General features: G+C 40.3%; 1 long non-coding RNA gene across 1 annotated transcript; it reads right to left on the bottom strand.

Annotated features, from left to right (window-relative positions):
* Positions 1 to 2,325: 2,325 nt before the first annotated feature.
* LOC128809632 (uncharacterized) lies at positions 2,326 to 4,323 on the bottom strand. Its single transcript, XR_008437802.1, has 3 exons — positions 4,089 to 4,323; positions 2,557 to 2,720; positions 2,326 to 2,405 (listed from the first exon to the last, which is right to left on the bottom strand). It is a non-coding gene; the product is annotated as an uncharacterized LOC128809632 (long non-coding RNA).
* Positions 4,324 to 14,135: the final 9,812 nt, after the last annotated feature.

The raw sequence follows: 14,135 nt of genomic DNA, 5'->3' as shown, positions 1-14,135 counted from the left end.
AAGTGTTTAAACTGCACAGCCACCCTTGACAGAGAATTCTTAGCACTGCTTCCTTTCCAGATGATTGAGCAGAGGTGTACTGGCATCACAAAATACATATTAGTATCACATCAGCATGGCCTCAGCCAAGACTGAATATATATGCATCCTGATATTTACACGTCTTTGTGTGACAAGAAGTTAGCCCTACTGAGACAGAGAGCTCATCCAGTTCACAAGCACATGCTTGGCCCTTCCCAGGTTACACACAGCCCCTGAGTGATGCATCACACAGTTCCAACAAAGAACACAGCAGAGAGGAGAAAGGAGCGGGGGGCAGAGGGAAAGAACCACAGCAAGCCGTGCTTTCACCTACAGTATTAGTAGTTTGCCACAGCACACACCACAGCTGAGAAGCCACAATACACAGAGTATCACCATAAAATTTCAGAAGGCTTCAGGCATCTGCCCATAAAAAGTAACAACACTTCAGAAGGCTGCAAGCATCTGCCCCTCTTGGTCCTTAGCCCAACCTTTTCTACCCCTCATGTTCATGCATTGCACCTGCGTGCCCTCTGCTTTTCTGTTTTTTTTTTTTTTTTTACAAAAGAAGGGGGGAAAAGCCCACCTGTCACAGCACACATTACAGTTGAGACAGCCACAATACACAGAGTATCACCATACAATTTCAGAAAGCTTTAAGCATTTGCCCATACAGAGTAACAGCATACCACATCAGAAGGCTTAAAACATCTGCCCATACAGAGTAACATCACATCACTTCAGAAGGCTGCAAGCATCTGCCCTCCTTGTTTTTTAGCCCAATGTTTTATACCTCATCATTCAAACATTGCACCTGTGTGCCCTCTGTTCCCTGTGGTGATTGGTCAGTGCACCTGGGCACTCTGGCTCATTGCTGTCAATGCTGTTCCCCTGCTTTTCACAGCTGTACCCACTGGGGCTGAGGCTCGGCCGCAGCCCCACTCCCAATTACCACAAACTGTGTACCTACAGTACTTCACTTACTTGGTCTGTCACTAAAGGTATCACTTCAGCACTATGGCAGTCAACTAAGGAGAACTTGATGTTTAACAGGATATAACTTGATTGAAGGCAATACAAACCAGGAATGACATGGTTTTGTAAACAGATTAGCAGACAGGTGAGACCAGGGAAATCAGTCTGTAGCCTCTGTCTCTTTGGAATCCGATAATTTCTTTAATGCAGGTACTCCTGTCTGGTAGAAGAATGCTATCATCCCTGGTTTAGGAAGTTAATGGGAGGCTAAAGACTCCAAATACCAATAAAGATATTTAGTTATTGAATTCTACTGTGAATTTGGACTAAAGTGACAGGTTTACAGAGGCACAGGAGTATCTGGCTTGACACACAAGGTTTCTTAACACCACACTTGTATTACACTCAGAGGAGCTTTGTTCCTCTCCTCTCTGACATTGCTTAACTATAGGAGTGGGGTAGGAGAATGTTAAGGATTGTGGTACCACCAGAAAGGTAAGGAGGGAACATAAAAACATAAAAACTTTCATATCCCATATCCTACCTGTGTCTGTACACACGTATAAATACATATGCACGTATGTGGGTTCACACAGAAAGCAGTGATGATGCTGATGGGGACTAGCTGCTCACTCTGACAGTTGCCAGCACACAAAATACATGTCAGTCTGGTTCCTAATAGGTTTGTATTCCCTTGCACAGCTGGAGAAGTTTGGCATAGCTAAGAGCAGCTACAATCAATAAGCCTTAAATTTAAGTGGTACAGAAAGTGGTTTCAAATAGTTCAAATAGTTTTTCTGGGTCAGCTGTGGGGCATAATGCACATAAAGGAAGAATCATAATCATCCTTGACCTATCAAGTGTTTTCACCAGCCATAATTTTTCACCAAACAAAGCAAAACAAAAAACTTCCTAAGTATAAAGTAATTTTGGCATCAGACTCTCCTTGTTTGCAGTCCGATCACACTGTAAGACAATTGGCATCTTAGTCAGATTAATAAAAATTATGGCACAGTCTGAGGGTCACATCCTTTTACTGGATTTTTCTGAAACCAGTTACAAATTATTTTCAGAAAAATCAACACAAAGAAAAAATAAATTTCTCTGGGCCTTACTGAAAAATTAGTTGCTATACTTATAACAAAATGTATTGTACCTATGGCTAGAGTTACGTGGAATCGGTTTTGGTCAAGGAGAGATGCTGTTCCCAACTTGGTGTCAAAGTCAACTCAAGTCCCCTGCAGACTAGGCTGTAAATGTCTAGAAACTGGATTCAGCATACAATTCAGTAATTACCAAATGACAGTTCAAACCATCCTCTTGAGCTTGGCTACTGTCAGTAGAAATTCTTTCCCCACTGCTTATTGTTAATGCCTGAAATTTTGTTAAGTGTACCATCTCTAGTCTCCCTGCGGAAAGAGGAAATCAGCATTAGGCTTTCATAGCAGAATCACCCAGGCAAAATGTCTACACAGATATTAATACCTTTTTGTGTGTCTACTAGAGCCATGGAGCAAGTGAATTCCATGGGCATTCTATACTTATGCTATTTATATTTACCTAAAATGTCTGCAGTGGCGTGGGTACAATCTGGCTCTTCCACATCCTCCTACAGTTCCCGACCATACAGCTCCTCATAACATCGTGCTCTACTCAAAATCAAACTTGAGCTGAGATTTTCTTTGAATGTTTTGTCTCCATTGTCCTCTTCCTCCCTTTCTCTTCTGTTAAAAAAAAAAAAAAAATTAAAAAATCAATAAGGCATTTAAATCTGAGTGTATATTTCTCTATTAAATTGACACAAACATACAAGCAATTTTCTCAGAGCTGTTGACTACTTTTAATCTGTTTAAGCAGTTCCAAGAAAGTCTTTCCCTATGTGGGAAGTAGGGCACTTCTGAAAAGTGAAAGGTAATCAAAAGCTTTTTGACATAATGACTCACTGACAGTGATTTCTGATTAATTAGGGGCACATTCTCCTCTTGATCCCTACCTATATAATATAACTCCACTAACGTCAAAAGAGAAAGCTGCCCTCCTTAAGGCAGCACCTACCCAGGGGGCTGGTCTTTTGCTCAGGGGCTGAACAGAATTGCTCAGCCTCTGGATGTTTCTTTCACCTGCCTGCTGCTGTGGGTCAGCTTCCTTCTGGAGCATGTGACTACCCCTTGCTGCCAGTAAGAGCCAGTGCAGGCAGTGGCAGGGGAAGGAGGAAGCCTGCCCGGCCTGGTGGCCATCCCGGCTGCTGCTGGCACAGCTGACGTCTGGAAGCACCAAGATGGACATCTGAGGCACCAAGCTGAGGTGGCCCAGCTGTCGGGGGCTGCATTCAGAAAGCAGGGCAGCTACTTCTCACGCTGCAGATCCGTTAATTTTGGTCAGTACCTGGTCACAATGACACAGTTTCTGTGATCTCCTGGCGCTCCCCTCACAGACAGCTGTGGTCATCAGGAGAGCCTGAGAGCAGCTGCTGGAGGGAATGGCACCATGTGGCAGAGTTGGCAGTGCTCATGTGGACATGGAAACACACCTGGAACCTCCTGGGGCTGCTCCAGGAGCTCAGCACAGCTTGCAACTGACACCACTGAAATCTCTTATCTTTCCCCACACAATCTCCTAAAACAGCACCCATGTCTCTGCCTTTGAGCACCCACTGGTCCTCGCTGCCACCCAGGCAGGGCTGCAGGGGGTGTCTGACAGGGCCATACCAACAATTTAACAGTAGGGACAACCAGACTATGGCTCTGTCTTGAGTTTACAAATTAAAATGTGACTTGTGGATGTCTAGATGGCTGAGTTCAATCCATGGCTCAGGACAGCAGGCACCCAGCATCAGGAATGCTGATAGAAAAACAGACAAGAAGGTAACAGCAATGTCCACCACAAAGAACATGGCAGCATTTTATAATTCTTTGATTACATTTTATACTTCTTTGGTGAAAATAAACCCCCTCCTGGCTCTACAGAAAGCCTGGACAGCTTTGCAATGGGCGACCCCAAAAGAGTGAGGTAGGGGGTGGCAGAAGAGGTGCGACAGAATCACTGTGCAGGGAGAGGGCAGCATGGCTTCCGTGTGCTGGGAAAGGACCCACCTGACGGGAGGACATGTCATCCTGTGCTTCCCTTCCACCTCAGTGCTCCTGCTGCTGATGGCACCACTCCCAGTTGCTGAGGCCCTGAGCAGGACTGGCTCCCCAATGCCAGCAGGTGCCCGATGGGACAGGCCGGCTGTGCCGGGACACCTGAGGGGAGAAAGGCGCCATTCTGAGGGCCCCGCGCTTTCCGCAGGGCCCGGCTGTGAGGCGCCTGAGGGGCCCCGCTGTGGGCCCTGCTCCCCACAGGGCTACGAAGGGAAGCTGTCATCTGGCAACATGAAAATATGGAAAAGGAGAAAAATGAGGAGTGGGCTGAGATGATTTGGGAAAATGCTTGCAAAATAAGCATCAGAAAATAAAAGCAGAATGGAAACAGTTACGGTTTATTAATTACCATTACTTGGGATTGCAGGGTATTTGAGGTGATGCCTGGGTGCTCCTTATGTGACTTTACATGGAAACAAAGATCTATTCTGTGCCACAGCTCATGAACCGTATTTAGGCTACACGCTGGCAGGTTTCACTGTTTCCCAGAGCATCAGGTGTTGTTCTTTGATCATAAGGGCTGTGCCCTCCTTCCTATTCCAATTTATCTTCTTTCTAGTAGCTCCTTCTGCACCATAAGCCAGCCACACTATTTCAGGGTCACAGAAAAGAGGTAGAAAGTAACATTTATTTTTGGGACCAAAATATTCACCTAAGAAGGCCAAGGTTCTCATTGCTGATTTTTAGGTACTTGTATTTATTTTGTAAGGGTAAGAAGCTATTGCTGAAGGGCAGGAAAGTTCCCATTTCTCAAAGATAAATATTCCAAAACACTTTTAAAATGGTATTGTCACTCAACTACACTTCTCTTTACTTCTGGGCTTAGTACTAGGTTTCATGACATCAGCTAGACGGAATCCTGAGAGGATAAGGGCCTCCTGATTACCTCAGTAAATTAGAAACACTAGATAAGATCTTCAAACGAGAAGGCAAACATTTGCTTGGAGTGGGACTCTATTTCCCAGTTCCCATACTCTATGTTACTTGGGAATCTAAAGTTGAATTCTTGTTCTACCTGTTTGAGATACTTTTGTTCCATCTGCACCTCCAGAAAGCCCAGCAGAAATTCAGCAGATAAAGGTAAATTTGACTGAGTTTGGAAGAGTATTCAAAGCCCTGAAGAATTTTAACCTCAAGATTAATTAGCTGCAGCATCTTTGTCTTGTTCAGTTTTATTGCCTCTCATCAGTGAACATTAAACTGACAGAACAGAAGCAGACAATAAATCTGAAACCATGCACAGGGGTACATGAGGAAGGCTCTGTGAAAATAGGATGTGGCTGTTATGATTTCAGACAAGAGATTTCCAGAAAAGTCAAGTCCATGGACAAGCCATGGACACAGAAGCCCCCTGGAAGTAATTGTTCCAATGACCTTCGTTAGCTCTCAGTACCACAGAGGCACATGATGAGGCACTGGAGCTCTCAGTCAGTGGATATGGCTTGTGACTAGGCCTTTGGAAAGACTTCCAGCCAGGTGGTCAGTAACTGTTAATGAAAAACCGTTTATTTCATATCAAAACCAACATCCTAAAAAAACAATTAAACTCAGAAGTATTACAAATATTTGCAAAAAAGCAGTAAAATAACATGATTATGGTGGCAAATCTTTGCTTTCATTCACATTTAATATTTCTCTCCTTGTTTACTCTCATTAGAAAAAGGTGAGTAAAGCCAAAAATAAAAATCATAACTTAAAAAAAGAAAATTAAAAAAAAAGAAGGGAGAAAAACCTGGGAGAGCTGGGGTTGTTCAGCATGGAAAAGGCTTTGGGAGAGACCTCACTGCAGCCTTTTAGTACCTTAATGGGGCTCATAAAAAGCATGGTGGAACTTTTCATACAGGCAGATAGTGACAGGTCAAGGAGTAATGGTTTTAAACTAAAACTGAGCATGCTTAGATTAGGTACTAGGAAGAAATTCTTTACTCAGAGGCTGGTGAAGCACTGGAACAGGTTGCCCTGGGAGGTCTGGATGCTCCATCCCTGGCAGTGTTCAAGACAGGCTGGATGGGGCTCTGAATAACCTGACCTAGTGGGTGACATCCTTTCCCATGGCAGGGGAACTGGAACCAGATGAACTTTAAGATCCCTTTCAGCTCAACCTATTCTATGACTCTGTGTCTGAAAAGTTGTGCTAAGTTTGCACATGGTGAGTTTGCATCAGATGAGCTCAACAGAAGGCTCATATACAGTTTAATCCTAGAAGTAAATGAATTATTCTTTCTTCAGAAAACTGTACCCAATAGCAGGAGTTGCCCAAGGTGTGTGCTACTGAAAAATTTCATAGAGGAGGAGTTAATTCACCTTCTGTCCTTTCCTTGGCCTCCAGCCCAGGGAAGTGTCTGACAGCTACTCTTGCAGACTAATAACCTACTTGCTCCTAAGAGGACATGTTTGATAGCAAAGCATTGCATTTTCTGAAACTTCCTGGAAAACAACCAGGTTAAATGCTTACCTGTAATTGATAATCATCTCTCCAGTTGGGTTTCACACTGTGCTGCTCTTCAAAAGGTCTTTGGATGTCCCTTTCACAGATGGAGAGCAAAGGACTAAATTACACAAGAAGTATCTTTGTCTAGATGTACAGACATATACAGCTGTCAGACTGATCAAGGTAGGTGAGATGCTAAAAGCTTCCAGAAGTTTTCAAGGAAGAGAGAATGTAAAGGAACCTAGACCTTGTCTTTACAAGGAAAAAAGCTATAATGTGAAAATTCTATTTGAAGAAATAATTCTGTCAAACATAACTCCATTCATACCTACATCATACTAATTGATCCACAACAAAGAGACCATTTTTTCAGCTATGACAACTGTCTCAATCACTCAATCTCTGTGACACCAGGATACCACTGTCACACCGAAGCAGACAAACCATGATCCAGTTTTGACCATTTGTAACACAAGGTCAAAATTTGGACCTGTGCTGAGCCCTTTTCCAGTGCTCAAGAGCTGTTTCTTAACATACACTCAACCACTACAAATTACATCCATCATTAAATACCTGTTACAACTTGAGCGACCAAAGCAGCCATGGGCATCATTTCTTCACTGTCTTCCAATTTGACCATATGGTTTTTCAGAAATGCTTAACAATACCCCAGTTCCTTTTGCCTTCAGCTAATCCCCTGGAGTGAGTTACCTGTGGATATGTCTCTCTTCATTAGCTACAGAGGGAGTATAAATGGGCAGGCTAGAGTGATCATCTGACTTCTAGATGCAGATGTCAGGAGGGGAATCCTACCCTCTGTCTGTCTGACATAAACAATCCTAGCAGGCTCCCTATCAGGGCAAGTGAGGCATGTTGTCCCAGAAATGAAACTCAGCCAGCTGGCATCAGATGGGCCCTATAGAATGTCCTGCTGCAATGCCCACTGAGGTTGCTGCAGTGTGTGAGCACAAGGCAGCAAAAACCTAAAGGGATATTGGCCTGTCTTGAAAAAGTAATTTCATTTTATGTCATGACACTGCAAAGTAATTGTGCTCAAAATAACTGGTTTAACTGCCTAAATACGTTTTTAGTACTTGAGCATCCAGGTGGATTCAATTGTGCTTGCAATTTTGCAGACATTAACGAGGGAGACTAAATGACTGAGGCGGGGAAAGAGAACAATGCTGCACTCCTGTGAGACAGCCTGACACACGGACTAGAGCACAGCACAAGCTCTCAGGAGCCTCCAAGTCTAGACCCGTTTTGACCACTGACTGACATATGTTGTAAAGCTAAGCATGGAAAATAAAACACAACTGTTCTCTGTGTCTTTTACAAAAATAATACTGGCTGAAATCTTTAACAAGTGTAAGCTATCAAATAACAGAAATAACTGACTCCAAAAGAAGCAGAATTACAAGCCAAATTCGGTCAGCTTTTAAGAATAAGAACTTCCTTCCTGAGCATCTTTTCCAAAAGCAACATGTGACACAGCATGAATATAAGCAAAACTTGAACTGTTACAAAATACATTAAAAATAAATTACTTAAATTCAGAAATATTATTCTGATGGGCTAAAGCAGACTTAGAAGATGTATTTTTATGTCAACAACTGTTTACAGAACACTAGCCTTAACTCCAAAAGCCATTTAACTCTTCACAGAAGTTTTCATAAAGAAATAATGTACAAGGCACACTAGACACTGTTGGGCCAAACACATTCTACAGTTTATTACACATATTACATTCTTAAATAAAAATGCGTCACATAACATTTTTGCATAGATATCTTACAATATACGAATTTAAAAAAGAATTATGAAACAGACCAGTAACAAAAATAAATTTTTTCTTCATTAATAATTTTGTAACATTAACATACCACCATCATATAATACAAATAATATTTTTAAATCTTAAGACTTTTTGTACAGCAAAAAAACTGACAAAGTAATATATTTATATATATATATATATAAAAAGCTTAAAAAAAATAAAATGTCAAAAAAAGGCAGAACTGAGGGCTACAAGATTGGGTACTTCTGTGATATATTAGAAATACCAGAGTAGGCCTGAGAGAACGTGACCGAGGGCATCTCCGAAATGCACTTGTCAGACACATCTGGTAAAAGAAAAATTATAGTGCAAAATGAAAGTCCTTCAAGCAATGTTGTTTTTTGTTTGTTTGTTTGTTTTTGTTTTCTTTTTTGGTTTTTTTTTTATAGGGAGCATTAATACATTTTGTTGTTATTGTTGTTTTTGTTAAACAAAAATCTCATGTGTGGTAGAGAGCAAGAAGTTTCAAAGAACAAAAGGGAAAACAGGACACTGAAAAGCAAAAAAAACAACAACAACAACAACAAAAAAAAAAACTCAGCCTGCATTATTATTTTTTTTCAACTAGACGAGCAGACATGCCAAACTAAGGCCTTGTTTCTAAGAGAAAAGCTCTTATGGTTTATATGCAGTGATTTCAAAACCAGGTACTTAAACTGGTACAAGAACCTTCCTGTAGAGGTATCTTAATTAGTTGAAGCATTTCTTACACTTCAGCTTAACTGCATAGGATGCCAATGCAAACTTGATCCAGGCAATCACATAACAGGTGCAGCTACAAAGTGATTTAGCTAGACTGATTTTAATGTAGTACAGCTTCCCTGGTAGAGACATGGCCTTGGTAACAAAGTAGTGTTTAAACCAGTGTTTTGATCTACTTCCAGAATCTGACAGGTCTGGGGATTTAAATACAGAGTGATGGGTAAAACATATGTTGCAAAACATAAAGATCAGCCCTTCAGCCATCAGGCCTTCCAGGGACTGTATGTTAGCTTTTCATTTCCCCGAGAGCCCAACAATAAAGGCTAAAATTCCCATGTTTCCGTCCATTCTAGTTCCCTTTAGTGTGTACATGCGAAGCCCTTATCCCCCTCCCTTCCCACCTCCCCTCCCAATCCCCAAATTTGCAGCCTACTCATTCACAGTACACAGCAACATGTATTTCCCAGCACTGTTGAAAACTTTCCTACAGAAGCTGACATGATTCCTAAAATGCAGTGGCAACAGCAAGTGCCCTCCTTAAACGAAAGCAATAGGCACAGTTGGCTACTACAAACTGTAATTCAGTAGCTCAGTTTGCTCTTCTGTGTAGGTATATACAGTATACTGTCGTACATCCACACCCACACAGAGACAGGGTGGAGAACCTGTTTTCTGGCAGTATATAGAAATTAGGACCAAAGCACTTAAAAAAAAAAAAAGTCATCAAAGCTTTCATTTTAAAAATCGCAGATTCCAACTTCAATTATTACACCAAAAATTCCATCAACAAGCATTAAGGAAAACTATAAAACCCTGTTTCTAAAATGACGCCTGCATTTGAAAGTTTTCAGGTAGGGAAATTCATTTTGAGGTGATAAAGGCAGTCTACTCCCCATCTCAACATTTTAATGTATATAATTTATATATACAACTGTATCATTATATATATAACTTATATAGCACAAGTATTCTCAAGACTTCTTCCTCTAAGGGAGGACTCTAAGGGAGGAGGAAATTCTCAGCTTTACAACATAGATCTTAGTACCTGGTAGGCCAGATCCTACAGTCCTTACAATGCTAAAATCTTGCCACTGAAGCCTGTGCAGAGCTGTGGAAGAGAAAGACTGCAGCAGCCATCCCTAAACTATTAATAAAAAGAGACACAAGTGTGACAAAAGAAAGAAAAATACCCAAGCTTGATCTGGAAAAGATCATTCATGAAGTTGTAGTTTAAATGCTAATGAAAGACAGGCAAGACTTGTCAATGTTGTAGTATCTTGGGCGAAAAGTATTTCTATTTTTTCAAGACAAAGTTAAATAGTTATTGTCAAGCATTGTTTTGTTTGTTTTTTTTTGTTTGTTTTTTTTTGTTTTTTTTTTTTCTTGGTATGTAGATATCTTTACAAGTGCAATTCTATCTGAAATCAGCAAAAAGTAGTTTAGAAGTTCTGGGTTAGAGCATCGCCCATGATATGAAAGCTCAAAAACAGTCTTACTGGATGGAATGACAGAATGTGCCAAGTCCTGAATGAAATCAAGAGTAAAAGCCCTTGATCCACTGAGTGCTGGCCTTTTAACATTAAATTATTTACAAAATTTTCCTTTTTTAAATTTAAAGATTTTGACATATATTAAGAGAAGAGAAAGGGAAACACTTAAGGAAGTTGGATTTCATCAGCTTTGCCAAAAGTACCAATTACCACCTCTTTTGTATACAGACAAATAAATTGTGTTAAATAGGAAGAGCAACCTTTATATTAGATACAAACCCCAAATTGTCTAGGGTCAGATAAAAATGAGGGAGAAAGCCTGATTCTGCAGATATAAGAAAGCTCACAGCTAAGATTTACTCAGTCACTGCAACAAACATATTGATCAGCTCCATTTTAGCTATACATCCTAGTGATTAGTTAATTTTTTATGCCTGAAGTTAAAACAATTCTGAAAGCAAGGGCTGAGGGATGCTCTTGCATTGAGATTCTTCTTCCCGTCTGTGTTTGGTCAGTGCTTCCCATGCATTAAGTGGAAATGTGCTACCCCAAGGAAAATAGCAATTCCAAAAAGTCTGAGGAAAATAAGTGAATGAAAAAAATGTTCACCTTAGTAGAAATATGTTGGCTTAGATTTCAGGTCCTGGAAACCATTTCTGAGACATCACATGGGTCTTCCAGTCTAGCAAACTTGTTTCCATAATATCTGGCTAGTCCCTGCAGCTGTGACACATATCAAGGTATGATATTGCTTCAAACTGGTTTGCTAAGGGTTTGGGTTCTTTTAAGATTTCTTCCTCTCTAGGTCTCCTTCATGAAGAAAACTTATAAAGTTTAACAAGGATGAAACTCTCAGAATTCGAGAAAAAACCTACAGATCAGCCCTACAGTCTGTTTCATCAGCACAAAACTATGAAGAAATAGAACCAGTACACACTTAATAAGTAAGAGCTGTGAAATGAATCACAGAAAAATTAGTATTGGAAGGTACTTCTGGAGGTCACCTAATCCAACATTCAACCCTTTGTTTAGTGAGATCAGACTGCTCAGGATCTCATCCAAGATATTGAAAGAATCTAGAATTTCACTTCAGTTGCTAGTTTAGCCAGGTAATGTAATTGTCTAGACTGAGTACTAGCTACTGAAAAAGAACAACTCAGAGATAATGAAAAATACTCTGGGTTCTGCCATCCACTTTTAGACCAATCTCTATAAAATATATCTGATATTTTATGTTGTTCTTTATCTCCTAAGGAGAAAACCAAACAGAATAAAGATGCACTGAAGTGCTGTTTTAGTGTAAGAAGTGACTAAAATACAACATAATGTGTCTTCATATTTGATACAGTACACATTAAACAATATATCTTTTAGTTCAAAGTGAACCATCAATGATCATGTCAAAAAAACCCAAATTTTGCTAGCCAGGCCTCAAGCTGGTGGTACAGAAGTATATTTTTATAAGCATATTTTTATGCACAGATTTGGCAAATTTGATTAGAAAACTATTTATAACAGTGCTTCCTAAATTATTATTAGTCAGTTTTCAAAATAGAATCTTGACTTTAAGTTGTCACAGATAATGGAAAAATCCAGAATAAATATATTTTATCAACACTGTCACATACAAAGCATATCTCAACCTGGAATATTCTGTCTCCTCAATCACGAAAATGATTGACATATGGGAGCAAGTCTAGCAGTGATTCACCACGAAGGTAGTGGAACACATGATGGATGAAAAGAGGCTGAGAGACATGATTCAGCCTTAGGAAGAGAAGGATAAGTGTAGATCTTATTGCTATCTCCAAATACCTAACCAAGACTGTAGAGAAGAAGCCAGACTCTTCTTGGAGGTGCACAGTGGAAGAGGCCTGAAAACAGGTTTGAACATGAAAAATTCCTACTTGACACACAGATTTTTGGATTTTTTTTTTCTTACCATGAAAGTGGTTAAATATTGGAACAGCTTGGACAGAGAGGTTGCAGAATTTCCATTCGTGAGGATATTTAAAACAGCTGGATACAGCCGTGAGCAACGAGCTCTAGTTGGAGTTTGGCTACGATGGCCTCTGGAGGCCCCTTTCCACATGCATGGTTCTATGATTGACTGTTCCGATCCAAAATATTATTTAGCTAATCACAAAAAACTCACATTTATTTTAGTTGCTTCCTCTGTGTACACTATTTTGTGAGACTTCTAGCTCAATCTGTTTTCATCCTATAGTTCCATGACCTTGGAAACCACAATCTGACTTTCTTATAATGGCTTCTCTTTTGCAAATAGGCATAAATCTCGCATTGAAGGAAACAAGGTAAAGCTTCTCCTTTCTACAGCTGGATAACTCAGTCCTCAACTGTCACCAAATTTATGGGTTTGCTTTCAAGAAGCTTTACACAGAGCCTTTCCTCTTTAGTCTGATTCTACTCATAATTTACAGAGAGAGAACAACTGTACAACTTTAGCAAGGAGACACAGGCCCAAAAAGGAACTAACTATAACAGACTACACAAGTTTGAAGTGTACAGCTTAAAATATCCGCAAAGAAACAAACCTGTCATTGTAAAAAAACCAATCCTGGAATGTGTCACTAATTATGCCTTTCCAAAATGGAGACTCCTTCTATAAAATACTAAAGTTATGGTTCAAAATTTTAGTAATGACTAAGACACTTGCATATGAGCACCCAAAAACGGAAGTCAAGAGATTGACTGGGTACACCATATATACAGCTGAAAAATATCTTGCTTTTCAAACATAAGAGGTGGTTTCAAAGCTCAAATTTTGGCTTCAGAGTTCAAGACCTGCTACAAAGCCTGAGAAATTTGAAATCTGCCTTTTACCTCCTTTTTACTATGTTTTTTAGGCTATTTGGATCCAGGATTCAGATGTAGGCTTCCTTTTGAACAAAGTAAAAATATATTTCAGCATTTTTTTTTTACCCTGGGGCCCTTGTTCTTGTATATTTAAATAAGATGACAACAAGACCATAAATGACAACTGGAACTAAAAGACAGTCTTGCTTGACTTTTTCCAGTTTAAATAGAGTCTGGTGTTTAAACCATCACTTAATAATTAAGGTTTCTATACTACTGATAGCATGTCTAAAGGCAGATGTGTCCAGAGGGCAACGGAAGATATTTATGCAGGTTCACAGCCAATGAATATTGTACTGGAGAATTTGAGAGCATAAATTTTAGGACACTACAGTAATGAAATTCTAGGATTCTCTTATACTTTTTTAAATCTAATGCATTCACAGGATGCTCTACAGTTTCACACAGCTGAGGTTTCAGTTCCCATTAGGTATCTTCCTGAGGAGCAGCAGAGGGGCAGCACCAGTCTCTGCTGTCTGGTGATCAGTGACAGGATCCAAGGTAATGGGATGGAGCTGTGTCAGGGGAGGTTCAGGATGGACATTAGGAAAAAGTTCTTCACCCAGAAGGTGGTCAGACACCTGAAAAGGCTCCCCAGTGAAGTGGTCACAGCCCCAAGCCAGCCAGAGCTCAAGGAGCATTTGGACAACACTCTCAGGCAC

The sequence above is a fragment of the Vidua macroura genome, chromosome 7 (assembly GCF_024509145.1).
Source record: "Vidua macroura isolate BioBank_ID:100142 chromosome 7, ASM2450914v1, whole genome shotgun sequence".
Taxonomy (NCBI): domain Eukaryota; kingdom Metazoa; phylum Chordata; class Aves; order Passeriformes; family Viduidae; genus Vidua; species Vidua macroura.
Note: the sequence above shows the minus strand (reverse complement) of the source record. Positions and strands in the feature narration are given on the sequence as shown.